Source organism: Arvicola amphibius, chromosome 6 (assembly GCF_903992535.2).
Source record: "Arvicola amphibius chromosome 6, mArvAmp1.2, whole genome shotgun sequence".
In the NCBI taxonomy this organism is placed as follows: Eukaryota; Metazoa; Chordata; class Mammalia; order Rodentia; family Cricetidae; genus Arvicola; species Arvicola amphibius.
Genome location: NC_052052.2, coordinates 141,600,702 through 141,616,897, shown reverse-complemented (window position 1 = coordinate 141,616,897; position 16,196 = coordinate 141,600,702). Strand labels below are relative to the sequence as shown.

Here is a 16,196-nt window from a genome sequence, read left to right as displayed (position 1 = left end):
GGCTTTCACATGACACAAGCTAGAATCATCTGAGAGAAGAGCTTCAATGGAGGTGTTGGCTAGATCAGATTGCCCTATGCACATATCAGGGGGAGGGGGGGGTGGATTGTCTTGATTACTGACTGATGTAGCAAAGCCCAGCCCACGGTGGGTGTTACCATCCCTAGGAGGATGGTCCTGAATCATACAAGAAAACTCAGAGTATACACCAGGTCCCCGCAAGCCAAGCAACAAGTGGCATTTTCCATGGTTCCTGCTATACTTCTCGGATGGGAAGAGGTGTACTGCGGTGGGTAATGACAGCAGACTTGCCTTCAGTGATGGACTCTGCCCTGGAGTTGTAAATAAACCTAAATCGCTTTTGGTCAGAGAGTTTCATCACAGCAACAGAAATGAAACTTGAACAGAAGGACAAGAGTTGAGAAAATCAACAGCCGTGGAAAGACCTCATGAGTCGCCTTAGTCTCTGCTTCTAGGATAAAGAACTTGGAATAGTCTAGGAGACCAGATCAAAGGAAGAACAAGCAAGGGGTGGGGGAGGAAACTGCTAATATTTCAAAACTTTATCTTGGTGAGTAGGCTGAGATCTTTTTGCCTTGGAGTAAGCTTGCGCGCAGAAATTGTCGCCTAGTTATCGTGAGAAAAGACTTCCTTTACAGTCAGAGATCCTAATATTTGGTGACTATTTTCAGATCTGTAAATGCTTCCAGTCAAATTTCAAGCTCTAGAAGTTTTAATTAGGCTGTTCCAATTCACAACAGTAAGTTAGGAGAAAGGACTGCATAGAACCAGTGAAAGCAATATACAAATAAAGTCCTTTAGTAAAAAGAAGGGATACCAGTGAATTTTCCCTGTGATCGCTGGCTTTCATTGGAACTTGAGTGGGCTGGGAAACACCTAAGAGGTTGCTGAGGAAGGGTTCTGGGTGTGCCGTGAAGGATGTTTCCAGGGAGAATTATCTAAGTGGGAAAACCTGCCCTATTAGATAGCACCATTCTCTGAGCGGAGGGTTCAGACAAAAGAGGAAGAAAGCAAGCCCTGAGTGGAGCCAGTGTCCCCTCCCTCTTTCCTCATCCTATTTACCATGACATGAAGAAGTACCTTTGCCACCGGCTCCCACCACCATGGTGTCCTGCCCAAACACATGTGGCTAAGTGGCCAGGGACTGAACCCCCAAAACCAGGAGCCAAAATAACTTCTCTCTTCTCTTTCTTAGTTGTTTGTGTCAGGCATTTTGCCACAGTGATGAGAAAAGACAGCTAATACACTCCCTGATATAAAACTTGCTTTATCGGTCTTGGATTCTTCAGCAGTGAAGCTGTAAGTCTTCTTTTCTCCTTGGCAGGTGCCGAAGACACTTAACTCCCACCTCACAGCCTTCCCTCTTACCTTACCTCTCTGGCACGAAGTGGGAGTCTGAGGAACTGCCAGCTAATTGAACAGCAAGTCTGAGACGCTTACCCCTGCTAACCTTGCAGCTGTACGAATCATCCAGTTCTGAAGCCAGCAACCTTGGGGGGAGGTACCGTATTGACAATAGCACTAGAAGTATGGCTTGGCTTCGGGATAAAATATTTATAATCCCTCTCTGGGGGAAGCGAGCTAAGCAGAATGAATCCACGGGCTTCGGCTCTCCTGAGGTATTTTTCTCATTCTCCCTGGCACGGATAAAATCTAAACTGTACTTAAGAAACGGTGTTAAATGTGTTAGTTGACTGAATCTGGCATTTATAATGCAATTTAGCAAAGTTTTATATTGACAGCATGACATTTTTAAAGGGCCCTTTCTGATTAACAAGGTTCAGAATCACTCCCTTGATTATGCTCGCAGAGGAGTATAAAACGCTACAGGCTCCGAGAGCAATGAATCGGGGCTCTGTTAGCATTAGACGCATTTCGTGTTGTTAGTGACCATTTCCAGGGAGGCGCAGACTGCGACGGCATGTTTCCCTGACCAAAGAAAATCCGTTTTTTTTTTTTTCTTACTGCCTGTGGGGAATAGGCCTCAGTAGGTGGGGGAGATGTGTAGACTCCAGGTCAAGACCAGGAAACCTGTCCATAGAAGCTCCATCTTGCCTCCAGTTGTCCCATTCCAGACAAAGCCAATCTAAGAAACCCAGGAAAGCAGGCATCCTTCCAGAGGGCAAATTGGGAAAGGTTTGATTTATCTTAGCTTCCTGATTGTTTACCGTGAGTGTCTTCTGGTTATCCCCTAAATATGTGACGATTTCATTTGGATCTCAAGATGGGATGAAAAACACCCCAGGAGTCTTTGTACCAATGGAATAAATGCAACGTAAGAGAGTAACATAAATTATCCCTGTTTCATTCACAGAAGGCTCCACTGTGAGTTCTAACCTCTTGTTCATGATGCTTGCTGAACATCTGACCAAAAGCAAGACTCTGTGAAGGGTACTGCAACCTTCGTGCATATGTGTATAAGTACTCCTAGTATAAATTTCTTTATTGATATTAAATTTACACATTTATGTGTGCCCTTCAAGAGCTTGAGAGAACTTACTGTTACGAGGCCATCACCACCATCCATCTCCCAAACTTTTCAGCATCCCAAGCTAAAGCTCTGTGCACATTCAACAGTAACTTTCCCTCCCCAGCCCCATGGCCCTGCTGACCATCCTACTCTGCCTGGGACTTAGATCATTTTAGGTGCTTTACGTCAGCAGAGTCACACTCTTATCCTTTAGTGACTGGCTCTCTTCTTGGAGCACAAGCCCCCATTCACCCACGTCACAGCAAGCGTCAGAACTGCCTTCTTGGGAATGTTGAGCAATGTCCCTGTAGGTATGTGCTGCAAACTGCCAGTCCCTTGTCCTTCCACGGACACTTGGGTTGTGCTCACTTTTTTTTTTTTTTTTTTTTTGCTCTAGCAAGCAATGCTATCTCATGAACGCAAATGTGCAAGTGCAAGTGCAAACTGTCTCACCTTTGATTGTGATGCTGACCCTGTAACTGAGATACAGCACCCACTTCTCAGGTGAGAGAAGGGGTGTCCACAGAGATAAGCTATGCAAAACCATACTCCTGGTACGTGGCAGCTCTGGGGTGTGAAGTCATGTCTGCTCGTCATCCTCTTCACCTCTCTCCTGGTTCAGTTCCATCCCTGTGTGATATCCACTCAGCAGTAACACGTCACTAGATGGTGAGTGTCCTTCAAGACAGTGTCTTCTTTATCACCAGTTGTAAAGCCAATTGCTCTACCAATGAGCTAACAAGAACCTAGAGAGGGTGTACTATTCTAAGACATCAGATTTCAAGATTCTAGAGAGGTTTGAGATGTCACATGACCTTCCCTCAGCTGACAGATAATTAATGACCCGTAGAACCAGCAGAGGATTCTTGTGCACACCAGTAGAGTGGAGTCTGTCTTAACAGAGGAGTGGAAGCCACTCCAGTTTCAAAGCCATCTGTCAGTCAACCCGAGACAGGGTCTAATGTAAGAGCTCGGGATGCCTTCCAACTCACTCCATAGTCAATAACAACCTTGAACTTCTGATCCTCCTGCCTTTACGTACAGAGTACAGGAGTAGCAAACATTCAGCACTGTGCCTGGTTTATTCAGTGCTGGGGATCAAACCCAGGGCCTCACACATGCTAGGCAGGCACTTTACCAACTGAGTTATATCCCCAGCTCCAGATTCGACTACTGTCATTTTTGTTTCAAAGTAGAAAGAGGAAGCAGGAGACAGAAGTCACAAGTGACAGGGTGAGACAGCTGCTGCCTGCCCTCCTCACCCAGGAGTGTCAGTGTGGCTGGGGGGTCAGGTCGAGGAGCAGATGCAGTGATGCAGTTCATGCCCTGTGGTAAGGGGAAGACACTCCTCCCTGACACCCTAAGTCCCGAGGCTTCAGGGAACACCACTCATGTGACATTCTGCAGTGAGAATGGGCAGTAGTAGTAGGGAGGGGTCCTGACAATATTGAAGGCAGGCTATCATTTATTGTGGAAGTGGCTAGAGAAAAAGACAACACATTAGGGAAAAGATAATGAATGATGAGGGTTCCCCAGATTGGACTACCGGTTGTCAGCCTACCCGTACAGGTGGGACAGGAACAGAGAAACCCAGCTATTGTCACATCCCACTTGGACTTCTCTGTTACTAAAGGCTGTGGTCCAGCTTGAAGAAAACAGATAAACATACAGATATATAACAGATATATATTTGACATATTTGGAATATATATATATATATGAGAAAATGATATGATTAAAAAACCCATTTCTCTATGTGCTAATCAAAAAATTAATAAATTGAAAATGAAAAATCCACAAGAAAAATAAACCAAATATCACAGTTAAATGCCCTATGAGCATCTCTACTCTAGGTACTTCCTTCCGAAGGGCATATTCCTTCGCCAGGAAGTGAAAGCTTTGATGGAATGCAGGACCACAGAATGTAAGCGAGGTATAAGAGGGGCTCTGTCTCACTGGATGTGCCTGACTCTGTGTGTGCACATGTGCACTCTTGTGTGTGTTCACATGTGTAGGGTGAGCCTAGGTTCAAATCCAATGTATTTGTAATGTGAAATACCATCAAGGGAGGTCTTGTCAATCAATATTCATTTTTTGTTCTAGAAACGATAGCAAAGGACAGTCAAGGAATGAAAGTCTCATCTGGAAAGGACTGGTGTTCTTCCTCCCGGATAACAAAGTTATGCTGTCTACAAGGCTCAAGTTGGATGCTTATATAATTAAGCTGCAGATAGGTGGTATCCAACACAGGCAGTGTCCCTGCATGGTTTCCAACTGATGTTCCCCAGCTCAGATGTAAGGAAGCCCCCAAACAGCAAGGACACTGCCAGCAAAAAACATATACAAGAGAAACTCAAGGCAGAAAGAACCCTGTTCTGTTATGTTACTGAGGGTGAAGAGCGTTAGACCCTAGTTGTGAAATACCTTCAACACCAGTGCACATATTTCTCGTGTCTATGCTGCCTAGGGATTTGGGGCTGAGGCGAAGGCCAGTCCTTTTTGTTCATTTCGAAGCAAAAATGTGACTTCACTACTGCCGAACAGGAAAGAGACTGGCAAGGAAGTTCCAAAGATTGTTGTCAGCACACTTCTTAGCCCAAGTTGGCAGGATGAAAGCTGTGATGTAAAGAAAGGGAGCTCAGCTTGGGAAAGGAAGCCAGAGTCTTATCCAGCGAAGACTTTGGGAGGCAATCACGGCGCACACGCTGCTCTTTCTGATGTCAGCTGACGGGGCCCCCTCTAGAAGCTTCCCGTGTATGAACACAATGAATCCTAACAAAAGCTGCTGGTCTGTGGACTGTAGAAAGGATGCTGAGTCCTTTGAGGTTGAATGACTTGTCCAAGGACGGACACACACACACACACACACACACACACACCACACACACACACACACACACACACACACACACACGGGTGATATAGAACACAGGCATGCAAGCTCCATTTTCCGCCATCAGCAAGCACTGGCCTGCTTCCTCTGACTACTACAGACATACTTCTCTTACAAAGGCAGCCTGGCATTATTTTAAGGAAAAGATGATTTGATACTTTATTTTTTCACCATGAAAATAAATTTGTCCACTTCCTTGGGTGCTGGAAGAAAGGATGTGCAAATCAGTGCATGTGTGCCTGGCTTTGCTTTGGATGACTGCTTATCATTCTTAATATGATGCCTGGGAAAACAGGAAAGAAAGGGCTTTAAAGAGAAGGTGTATATTCCAGAAGCTACCCTGCCAGAAGCCTCCCTTGCATGTCCCTATGGGGGCCTGGGGAGTCCTTGCTATGGTTTGAATGACTCCTCAACATGCTCATGTGTTGGAAAGTGAATCTCCAGGTTCATTTGTTAATGGCTACAGGAGGTGAGGCCTTTGGGAAGTTATCAGGGCAAGATGAGGTCGCAGGGGTGAGGTGGTGTTCATGACTCTGGGAGACAATGAAAAGCCCAAGCTAGCGTTCTCTCCACCATGTTAGAAACAGCTTAAAGTACTGAGCAGCTAGCACCGCGTTCTTGGATTTCTCAGGCTACAACACCAAGAAATAGACTTCTTTTCTAAGTTTCCCTTTAATAGCCTTTTCTTACAGGGATAGGAAATGCAGCCCAGACCTCCCCCTCAGCCCCTAGCTCCTCTAACTATATAAGTGAGCAGAGGTCAGACAACAACCCACAGAGTCAATTTTCTCTCGATACCAGGTGGGTCCCGGGGCTTGAACTGAGGTCATCAGGCTTGACATTAACCGAAGCCCCTAGGCAGCCCTGCTTATGTTTCTCATTGATCATTATTTATAAACATTATTTTAGGAGCCAAGATCTGATAGTCAATATGGCAACCGAGTGAAGTGATGGCCGGGTGAGTAGGGCATACAGCATGGATACAGTGAATGTGGAGGCGGGTCCTATCTTAGCTGAGGTGGAGCCAGAGGCCACTACAGCCTGAGGTTTCCTCACACCCCTCAGAACGCTATGCAATTAAAAACCTGTTAATTATTTATTTCCAGAAACTTTCATTTAATGTATCTGGGACATGGTTGACCAGGACGCTGGTGTACAGATTTCCAGAAGACAGAAGTCTTCGCTTCTTTAGTTCACTGGTGTTTCTAAAGCTTCCAGAACAATGCCTAGTGAATGGACATCCTTAAGAACACTTATGGAATGAATAGTGCCCACTGAACAGATCCTCCAGAGATGGAATGGCTTCAAAACCAGCTGGTTCCAGATCCACGCCCCACCTCTACCACTTACTATTCTTTCTCCTCATAAATTACTTATTATTCCCATATTCTCTTCCTCCTAAAGTAGAGAAAACCCAGTTACACCAGGGATGGTCTCACGGGTTGAGAACACTCCATACAAAGAGTTAACAAGGAAGAAGGAAACAAGTGCCTTTAGCATCTGAGATGCTGGGATTGAAGTGAAAGAGTCTGGCAGACTCTTCACCGAGCAAAGCACCACGCGATGCTGATGAACTTGAAAATGTAATGTGTCACACAGCAGCCAACATCCCAGAGCAGAGATGGAGGCCATGACATGGGACTCCAACTCGAGTGATCCCCAAAAACTTACCCTTCTGCCTGTGTCCTTGAAACGAGCGATCATTATTGGCTCACTGTTCTCCTTGTCATTGTCACTGGAGCTCACAATCACTTAGTACCCATCACACTTCCTCTTAACTCTCCGTAGCTCCCTCTTCCGCCTCCTTTCCCAGCTTGGTGACTCCAGGCCAGACCTACCTACAGAGTATTTATCCTTAGTGAGAATTGCTTGGCTAAGTTATAGTCTCCAGACATGCAAAGCTCTGTGGTTTTACCTGTGAAGAAGAGAGAAAAGTATATACCAATTGTGTGTATATATGTATATCTCCCTCCCTGCAAGAGCAAATGATTCCCACCATGTCAACCCTGACACACTGACAGCTTGTTTGCACTAGTATGACTTAGGTAGAATACATATCAGTATAAATATTACTTCAGCTTTACTGCTAATTATATCAACATAAAGCCAATTTATAGCGATAATCACCATCATAATGGGTTGCTGCCCAACATCCCCACTGCTATTTTTTTATTTTTTTGGTTTTTTCGAGACAGGGTTTCTCTGTGGCTTTGGAGCCTGTCCTGGAGCTAGCTCTTGTAGACCAGGCTGGTCTCGAACTCACAGAGATCCGCCTGCCTCTGCCTCCCCAGTGCTGGGATTAAAGGCGTGCACCACTGCCGCCCGGCTCCCACTGATATTTTGCAGCATGGTGTACACTCAGCCATTAGCAATCACAGAAATGCACCCATCAGTCATTATAATACTGGCTAAAGAATGTCCCTAGTTGTCTTCTTCCTGAAATTCACAGGAAGCAAGAACATTGGAAGACTACACAAAGTTCCAACACACTATAAAAACAACCTCTTTCTTCCCAGCATCCTATTCAGTTAAGTCCAAGCTGCGAAGGGGGACCTCTCCATCCCCCAAATATGGCAAAGCATATTATCAACTTCAAATTCAATTTGGGACACACTGATTGAATCACAAGCATCACACTCAAATGCCAGATAGCACTTATCGTCCGTGATGTGCCACCTCTAAACCCTCATGTCAAGTTTTTGTTTTTAAATTCTGCTGCTTCCTGTGAACTCATTCTACCTGTTAATTTAAGGTGTTTAGATAGAAATGATACCGCACATGCAGGGGTTGCCACTCTCTGTGGTTTCAGGGACCATGCATGCTCTTGGAACATAATCTCTGGAGACAAGGGGTACTTTAAGTAGACGTGCAATGGCTGGAGGAAATCTGTACCATGCACCCCATGCTTGTTGAAAGCCCTTCCAGCTCCCACAGGACTGTGTGGGTGAACAAGCTCCTAGCGGGGCATACTGTGCTCTCATGTCTCCCTCTGTCTTTTAAGTTGAGAGATCCAAGGTGTTTTTGCAATTTAAGTCATTGCTCCAAGTCATTCTTTGGGTAATCTCCTGTGATAAATCAGTGGGTTGCTGTGGATGTCACCTTTTGTCCATTTCTGCACCACGAGGGACTAGGCTTACCTTTGCTTAAGGGATGCCCCACCCAACTTTCAGTGCATATTGTTCTCAAGCAGCAGGCCAGACTCCAGGCATGAAGTATGTGGGCTAGGAAAATGGAATCTGCATGCAGACTTCTCCATCACAGTGAATACATCACAGCTCAATACGTGAGCCTATCTAGTGAGTCAACGTGTGAGCCAATCTAGCCAGTCAAAGTTATTGAGATTCAAGCTTAGGAAGCAAATTGTTTTCTCCTCTGCCCTGGGTAACAGGCTCAAGGAAAATGTTGCAGAGTCCTGGCCTGATCTCAGTTGAAATTTTAAGAATGAAGCATCTTACTGGAAACAGCCTGGGGAAACTGAGAACAAGATAGCAGACTTCATGGCATTTGAGCTTTTGAATAACATTGTACTTGACACCAGCCCTTTTCCTGATTTTCAAATGAGAGATATCAAGAATCTACTTTGCTTAATGTTGCTAAGGTCTTTGCTGTCATTCATGACCAAAATCCTCCTATTGGATGTAGGAAGTTATGTAGCCATTGAGATGATTAGACCCATTCTAAGATGGAAAAATGAACAGAAAGAAAGGAGACCTTGTCAGTATGAGCCATAGGGTTTAAATATAGATAAAGGCGAATTCTGAACACCCGGTTATGGTTTGAGTGCAAAAACAGTCCTTGTAGGCTCACATGCTAGAATTTGTGCTTTTCGGCTGGTTGCCGCTGTTCTTGGAAGCTGTAGACTGTATGGGAGCTGGGACCCCACTGAAGGACACAGGCCAATGGTGTTGGGGGAGGAGTCTTAGGGGTCACAGCTCAGCCTCATTTCCAACTCAGTCGCTCTCTGCTTCCTGATCCATCAATGTGTAAGCAAGCATCCTCAAAGCCAGCATGCTGCAGCTCAGAGCTACCAAGATCTCTGCCGTACTTCCTCTGCAGCCTCTCAAAGCCCGAGCTGAAACAGGCTCTTGCTCCTTTGTGTTGCCTCTGCCAGGCATTTTGTCAGAGCAACAAGAAAAGTACCTCATAGGCATCCCAGCCAAAGGGCCCTTGAAATACAGCAGAGTTTTAACAACACTCAAAAGCTTGGCATGAATTCCTGGTATAGAATCTGATGTCTTTTACTTTTTCAAATATTTCTGAGTCTTCACTTTATTCCCTAGCAAAGAAGGCAAGTCTCTGGGTAAGACAAACAGAAGCCAGGAGCGGTGCAAGAAATTTGGAGGGCGGGTAGCAGATGTATAATCTAGGTGATGATTGATCCTCAATTCAGAAAAGTTGGAGAGAAACAGAAAGAAAAGCTGGCGGTGGTGGCGTATGCCTTTAATCCCAGCACTCGGGAGGCAGAGGCAGGTGGATCTCTGTGAGTTCGAGGCCAGCCTGGTCTACAAGAGCTAGTTCCAGAACAGGCACCAGAGCTACAGAGAAACCTTGTCTTGAAAAAACAAAAACAAAACAAAACAAAATATGAGAAACTAGATTCATACAATCCCCCTGTCCTTAAGAAATCGAGCTGAATATGCCAAGCTAAATAAGTGTGAGAAAAATCCTGAGGGCTTTTGAAGATGCCCTGTTTCATCTCGGGATCTCTACCCCCAGCACCCCACCTGCTGCTCGGTGTAGTGCTGGGGCCCATTATCTGTCATGGTCTCCCCAGTTAGCACTTTGAATGTAACCACAACAATGGGGCCCATGCCCTCTATCTGCCATGGGCGGGCTGGTTCCTTACAATTAAGATGAAGTTCAGAATTTGGCTAATAATAGGCAAGAGATGAGGCAGCAAGGGAATGCTTATTCATTAGCTCACGCTAACGGGTGCTAGAACCAGCCCTGCCACCACAAGTCTGCTAGTGTGAGAGCCGGGCAGGTGGCGTCATTCTGATCTCCGAGTGTCTGCGGGTTTATTCCACAACACTGCTGAAGTCTGCCAGTTATCAGATCAGGAACAGGTTTTGAGGGAAAAGAACAGGGTAATTTGTTTTAAGTGCCAGCCTTCAGTCTCTGTCTTCTATGAAACAGTCATTAATTATCAATACAAGGCTGACAGTACTATTATGAGGCCTGTGTGCTTATAGGGGCTGTTTTTTGGATTGCACTCAGCATTTGATGAGTGTAGGGAAAATAATTATCTTTTATTTACATAAGGCAAGCGGTAATTATCACATCAGTCTGATGTTTCTGAAAAGAGAGGTCACTGCAAAGAAAGAATTGGACTGACTACAGTCATCGCTCACTATAGGATGCAGACTCCCACTTAGCGCAATCCTCACATGCTCAAGACGACTCGAATAAACTGGCCCAGTGTTGGCATAGAAACTGTGTATAGTCCCGTGTACTTTAAGTTGTCCCTATGACACCTTCTACAATGTAAAGGTTGTATAAATAGCTGTTAGCCTGTATTGTTTAAAGAATAATGGTAAGGAAAACTATATATATATATATATATATATATATATATATATATATATATATATATATTTGGGATCCTCTCTTTCTTTTTTTTTAAATAAGTGTTTTTTCAATCTATTTTTTTTAAATAAGTGTTTTTTGGTCCCAGGATGAAGAATCCATGGGAGCAAGCTCCATCTATAACACCCTGGACAATGGTGGGTATGGAAAGAACGAAGCTGCTTTGCTCATGGCTGAAGCTATAGCTATGCACATAGCCATTCTTTCCACACAGAAGCACTGAGTGCTGGGTCTAGAGAGACAGGTCAGTCAACAAAGCCTGTGCTGTGTAAGCGTGAAAACCTGAGATCCCCAGAATCCACGTGAATGAACAGACAACTGGGCATGCTGGTGTACATTTTTAATCTCTGTTGGGAAGTAGATGCAGGTAGTTCCCTAGGGCTCTCTAGTCAGCCAATCGAGAGAAATCAAAGAGGTCCATGCCAGTGAGAGAGTGCAGAGAGAGAGAAAGAGAGAGACAGAGACAGAGAGAGAGAGAGAGAGAGAGGATACTTGGTTTTCTCACCCATACACACATACACATTTATACACACTTGTACTAATACATCCACATAAACATGCCCCAAACACATATGTACTGGGCACCTACCAAGTGCCAAGCGCTCTATTAGCTGTGTTGTGTTTGGTGTTAAACAAAGCAGAACCTCCCTGGACTTCTGCCCATTTGAGTTCTTTTGGCCATGGAGAATTAGATTTCAAGAGGCCGACCCTAGTTAGGTTTCACGTAAAGGAAAAGTTGTAATGGAGCATTTGCTACTCCCAGCAAGACTTTGACTACCTCTCCTAGGCAGGTCATTCGCACTTTGGCATTAGTGACCTAGAAAAAGTATTGAAGGTCACGTAAACAGAGTATTTGAGCATTGGGGATTCCAAGGATTAACCTCCAGGCGTTGATACAGACTTTGTTCTTTCTAGGTCAGTTGGATAAAGCAAGCACACAGTCCCTGATCCCCTTCGTCCCAGTTAGACCATTATCCTCTATTGCTCTGCCAGGGATTGTACTCAGCCCTGGTGCCAGTTAGATATCTTGTGGGTCCGAGACAGAGAGCACACAAGGGTAGTGCATGGATAAGAGAATGCTTGCCAATGACTACAGAAAAGACAGCTTAAATATATGGTCCAAACATAACGAGTCATTTTTCAAAAACAGGAATGCTTGTACAAGCCCACTGAACAGCCATAAGGACCATGCAAATCTGTGGTGATGTTAAAATCAACTGGGGGGGGGGAGGGTTGTCATGTAGGTCGGACTCTATTATAGCAGCTGCAGATGCCTTCCTAATTTGATGCTTCCATTTTAACTATTAATAACGTAGAGTCAAGTCCCAACTTCCCTCAAGAGCACCATCTATTCCAAATTAATTTATTAAAAATGCATTCCAGTCATTAGTGCTGGGCAGATTTATGAAAAGCGGATCATCAAGGATCTACAGACATGTGAGCCCTGATGATCAGGCCATGCGCTCTATTATTTATCTAGAATTCTGGTCGCAGGCGGCCGTCCTCGTAGGCACCTTCACTGGAAGCTATTTATTTCTCTTGGTGCATTTCTCGTGGTGACATGGCTTTCCAGCAATAACTGACAGGCAGCAGTTGACACCCGTCTAGGTTATCTTTGGCTAAGGCAGAGAGTAAGTGAAGGTTCTGTTCGGATTCTTGCGGGTGTGTTCGTTAAATGTTCAGGAGATGCTTAAAGTTTCTTCATGTTCCAGTGATAAGCCTTGGGGCTTTTTATTTTTAAACAGGAAATTTTTTATGACTTTTGTTTTCTTTTTGTAGGTTGTGCACTGATTTAATGACAGTTGGCAACACCAGCTATAAAATATACTTCTAAAGGGAAAACTTAATAACAATCTTGCATGAGTTTCTTTATTAACTATTTTATCGATGGACACTGGGTTATGTTAATAAAAAGATAGATGGAAAAAGTCCCCCAAAGACTCTTTGCTTTCAACAAGCAATCATAAGAAGAGTTAATAAAAAGCCAGTCCTTTGTGATAACAATGTGTTTTTCTTAAAATCACATAATCCAAAGAGTTACATCTTTGAGCACCCCTTCGCCAAGATGAATGGGCCCATGAGGTTACTCTTTATCTTAGTGTGATTGGGGGAAAAGAGGGAAATGCAGATTTTTGGAAGTGGGGAGGATTCATTGACAGTTCCACAAGGCATAAGTGTTTCTTCAGCCAACCTCGGTTACGCTTCAGGGTTTCCGTTAGACAGCAGGGCTGCTGCAGAAACTAGTGTGAGTTATTTTCCCGCCTAAGATTTTCGTAATTGAGATTTATGTTGTGTGTATGTGTGCATACATTCGTGCATATGTGCGTGGGTGCGTGCGTGTGTGTGTGTGTGTGTGTGTGTGTGTGGTCAGAAGAGACAGTCGCCTAAGGAGATAAGCAGGGCTGATGTGCTAGTTACCACGGGATAGCAGGTGCACGGTGAAGAAGCTTGAGATCTACATCTTCCAATGTGGTCTACCACCCATAGTGTTTCGTTTCTAAGAAAGTAGTGTCCTGAGCCTGTTTTGGTATCAGTATGGTGGAATCTCCAGAACTGAAAGAACAAAGCTGCTTTTAAAAAATGTTTTCTGGTTAGCTGTGGTGTAGATAATCTGTTTTATCCCAGCACTCGAGAATCTAAGGTAAAAGGATTTCTGCAAGCCCAAGGGCAGCCTGGGCTACAGAGTAAGTCCTTGACTACAGTATAAGGCCTTGTCTCATGAAACATAAAATGAAATAAGCTGTTTTCTCCACTCTTCTGCTGTATGGGCAAAGTTGGCACCATTTGTTCTAGTCTACCCAGGACTTAGGCACTGGTCAGGTGGATCTGTAGGGGCAACTGTCTCTCGAACTAAAATCTGAATGCTGGCAGGGGCCTTTTCAGGTTCCTAGAGAAGACCATGGACCCCACTCAGTTCTGGCCTTCTTGCCTGCAATTTTCTCTGCCATGTAACCCACAACACTCTTGACAGAACTAAAGCTGAAGGGTCACTGAACTCAAAGCCAAGGTCTATGTGTTCCTCTCTGGGCAGAGACCTAAGCAACAAGCCTGGGGAAAAGCCTGGACAGGAAGACACAGGGTTGGGTAATGCCATCCTAAAGCACTGGATTTCTCAGTAGGATCACAAACAGGGTTCCCTGTTCACAGCAATTTCAAAGAACCACGTGCTTTTCACTGCAAACTCGAGCAAAAGGAGAAAAGACAGGAAAACCAGGTGAGCCTTTCTGAAAACTGCCCACGCTCAGACTTTCAGACCTTTACAAATCCTCTGATTAGAGCATTCTCTGATGTGGAAAGTTCTTCTGTATATGTGTTGCTTTGATTGGTTAATGAATAAAGGAGCTGCTTTGGCCTGTGACTAGGGTAGAGTAGAGCCAGGAGGGGAAAACTAAACTGAATGCTGGGAGAAAGAAGGCGGAGTCAGCAAGAAGCCATGTAGCCACCACAGGAGAAAGGCGCCTTACTGGAGCCCACCAAAACTTTGCTGGCAGGCCATGACCTCATGGTGATGCACAGATTAATGGAGATGGGTTGGTGTAGAATATAAGAGCTAGCTAGAAATACACTTAAGCTTTTGGCCAAACAGTATTGCAAATAGTATAGTTTGCTTGGTTATTTTGAGTCTGAGTGGCCAGGAATGAATGAGCAGCCTCCATCAACAATTCTCTACCCTTTAGAAGTAAGCAATATAACATTTAATAGCATTTTAAAAATCCATATTTTGAAAGGTAAAAGTCTGACCACCATGGGTCAGTTTCTGAGTTACTGGTTTGATATTCAGGCATCTTGAATCCCATGTCCTAAATACAACTCCTTGATTCCTCTCCCGTTTTTGCTATTTTTTTTTTGTTCAGACATACATGAACATCGCAGTGTTGATCATAAACCACCTTTTTAAACCACCTTTTTAATACTATGTTAACAAACTTTGATTTCTGTTAGATTCGTTTTATTCCCCATGACTGCACTTGCTGTACTCAATCAGAACACAGATGTAGTGGTATAAATGAGTTATGAAAACACACACTGGGGAACTCGACAATTTATCTCGCACGCACACCCAAATTCACTAAACAGAATCTCACAGATATTACTTTTTTTCACACCAACAGGAGGTAGAAAGAGTATTACTCTTCAAATGAGCTTCCTCTGCAGAGAGTCTTCCTTTGTTCCAATCACAATATTTGATGTCAAAACCTTAGATCCGTGGGTAGAGGAACGCATCCCCCTCATAGCTGGGGACTCAATTTATGTGGATATGAATAAGATTTACGATGTGTAATAAACATTTCCAAAATGTGGCAAAAGGGTGAAGATTTAAAGACACTTACTAATTTAGGTTGACATTTGGAACACTCACAGCCTTTGGAGCAATTCATATTTCAGGTCCCAATACAGGTTTCCAGGCAGGATGCCTATTAGGAAATGAAAATCATGTGTGTATCTTTCTCTCGCTTCCTACGGCCCCCATTCCCATTTATCGCTGCTCAGTAGCTGCCCCATTCATCAGTGTTTAGTGGTGCCTTTATGTTCAGCACCTAAATTTTAAACAAATTAGACTCTTAATATATGAGGTATGACCACGAGGTCTAAAAGGACTTAAGAAAAAAGTACATGGGAAAAAAAAAAAAAGGTTGGCAGAGCTTCACTGTGGATAATTTGTTAGAATTCTACATTTTCTAGAGCCGATTTTGACAAAGATCTAGGATTTATTTTTGAGAGGGGGGATGTCTATACTGTTTTTCCTCTGACATGGAAAATGATACAAGTAAAATTATACAGTTAACCATGGAAACATGGGATGAATTTGGAAAGTTGGTGCTTGACCAATTTTTACACATCTGGTTTACCAGGCTGTCTTCATTTATCGCTAATAAGGACTTAGGTAAACCCAGATAAGTCTGGGCCCGGCCCTTCCATCCATGTTTGATCTCGCCTGGATATCAGTACTCAGAGTTGGCCTGGCACTCTCCATTCAAGACCACTTTTATTTCCAACACAAAATGGTCTCGTGTTGTTAAATGGTCTCTAATTTTTCTAATATTAGACAGGAGTGTTTCTTGCTGGTTTTTAGTCTGTGTGCTTTATTTCATCTCCTTAATCTGTTCCCAGTTGACTCCAGTTGCATTTACTTGCATAGAAGGGAGGGGCTGGGGCTACCCTGAAGTCCATGTGCTTGGAGTAGCCTTAATGATCTCACCGGGTGTTGTGTGTAATGCAAACCCC

At 44.1% G+C, this 16,196-nt stretch overlaps 1 long non-coding RNA gene across 1 annotated transcript; it reads left to right on the top strand.

Moving 5' to 3' along the window:
- The first annotated feature begins 222 nt into the window (after positions 1 to 222).
- LOC119817985 lies at positions 223 to 11,389 on the top strand. The gene is made up of 3 exons (XR_005285980.1): positions 223 to 571; positions 1,346 to 1,522; positions 11,059 to 11,389. It is a non-coding gene; the product is annotated as an uncharacterized LOC119817985 (long non-coding RNA).
- The last annotated feature ends 4,807 nt before the right edge of the window (positions 11,390 to 16,196 follow it).